Below are 1,163 nucleotides of genomic sequence, written 5' to 3' on the forward strand. Positions count from 1 at the left end.
TATGTGATATTGTTTGTGATATATCTAACCTGTGTCCTTTCTAAACGGACTAAAGATTAACAGATATACATTGATATACATATATATCAACAATTTATGCAAGTGATTATTGAACTTTATGTTAAAGAGTATTTTACATTATGCCCTAAGTCTTGAACACTCGAATATATTCGTTAGAACATATAAATAACGAACACATATTACAGAATTAGAAAAATATTCACTTAAAGAAATAAAACACCAAACATAGGTGAGACACCTGGTGGTGGAAGGTGCTATTACCTTAAAATCACGAGACTCCCGGGAAAGCTAACCATTAAGTCTGCCGGCCAATGAGGGGGGAACACATACCCTCTGGGCAGAACTTAGTATAATTTTATAATCCTTTTGTTTAAGAGGATATTTAAGAAACTAGAAAGATGGAAAAAAAGGGGAGGAAGCTCGGAGGAGAGCTGGGGGAAGAGAGTCAGGGGGAAGCTTAGGGACCCCCCCTGAGAAGGGACACTGGAAGACATGCCTGAATACACATTTTTACATTCATGAAGATCCCTGCTCCTTGGAATGTTGAAGCCACGGCAGCCATCTTAAAATTCCTGGTAACTAATACTCCACACTAATAGCCATATTGGAAATGGGTAAATATATGTTTATCATCTATTTTATGTTCTCTTAAATATTGATGTTTTTGAATATTCTATTATTGAAATACTTCTCCCGAATCAATAACCGCCTTTTAGATTTTTCTCTAAATTAATATTTTCATACATTTCTTTTTGCATAGATGCCAATTTTATTGACAAACAAATGTCTAATTTATTTCACATTGTTAACCACTTACTTACCTGCAGTATAGTAACGGTTGGATGTGTGAAATACAGACATTTTGTTTAATTGTCAATTATCAAAAGGTTATTGATTCTACCGAGAAATGATAATGGTGATAATTGTGTCCAAGGTACTACTACGCCCAGTTTGAGGGTGTTCCCAGAAATTGTCAAAATGATCAAGTAATGTAATCTGTATTTTAATATTTCATGTAAATATTTGTTTTCTGTCAGCCAATAAATGTAGCTATTTTGTATGATCACTCGTCTCCGTGAATAAGTTTCACATATATAGACTGTGTCATATAGACTGATTCGGTATCTTAAAAATATCTTCGT

Source organism: Lithobates pipiens, unplaced genomic scaffold (genome assembly GCF_037356315.1).
Source record: "Lithobates pipiens isolate NorthernLeopardFrog02 unplaced genomic scaffold, aLitPip1_a1.2 Scaffold_28, whole genome shotgun sequence".
Classification (NCBI taxonomy): Eukaryota; Metazoa; Chordata; class Amphibia; order Anura; family Ranidae; genus Lithobates; species Lithobates pipiens.